Raw genomic sequence first — 625 nt, 5'->3', positions numbered from 1 at the left:
AATTGTTTTAGATTTATTCTGTGTAAGTCTCTTCTTTCTCTTGTGTTTCCTGCTTAGAGATGTTCCTTTAGCATTCATTGTAAAGCTGGTTTGGGGGTGCTGAACTCTTAACTTTTGTTTATTTGGAAAGCTTTTGATTTCTGCATCAAACCTGAATGAGAATCTTGCTGGGTAGACTATTCTTGGTTATAGGTTCTTCTCTTTTATCCCTTTAAATATATCATGCCATTTCCTTCTAGCTTCCCTGGTAGCTCAGTTGGTAAAGAATCTGCCTGCAGTGCTCGCTTCGGCAGCACATATACTAAAATTGGAACGCTACAGAGAAGATTAGCATGGCCCCTGTGCAAGGATGACATGCAAATTCGTGAAGTGTTCCATATTTTTAAAACATCAAGGAAAAAAAAAATCAACTGAAAAAAAAAAAAGAAGAATCTGCCTGCAATGCAGGAGACCCTGGTTCAATTCCTGGGATAGGAAGATCCCCTGGAGAAGGGATGGGCTGCTCACTCCAGTATTCTTGGGCTTCCCTCATGGCTCAGCTGGTAAAGAATCTGCCCGCAATGCAGGAGACCTGGGTTTGATCCCCAAATTGGGAAGATCCCCTGGAGAAGGGAAAGGCTACCTA

At 42.1% G+C, this 625-nt stretch overlaps 1 non-coding gene across 1 annotated transcript; it reads left to right on the top strand.

The window, feature by feature from the left end:
• The first annotated feature begins 277 nt into the window (after nt 1–277).
• LOC147364459 (U6 spliceosomal RNA) lies at nt 278–384 on the top strand. The gene has a single exon (XR_015135644.1). It is a non-coding gene; the product is annotated as a U6 spliceosomal RNA (small nuclear RNA).
• The last annotated feature ends 241 nt before the right edge of the window (nt 385–625 follow it).

The sequence above is a fragment of the Bos grunniens genome, chromosome 10 (assembly GCF_055505025.1).
Source record: "Bos grunniens cultivar Pamir isolate PY7600 chromosome 10, Bosgru_T2T1.0, whole genome shotgun sequence".
Classification (NCBI taxonomy): domain Eukaryota; kingdom Metazoa; phylum Chordata; class Mammalia; order Artiodactyla; family Bovidae; genus Bos; species Bos grunniens.
This window is presented reverse-complemented; position numbering and strand designations above follow the sequence as displayed.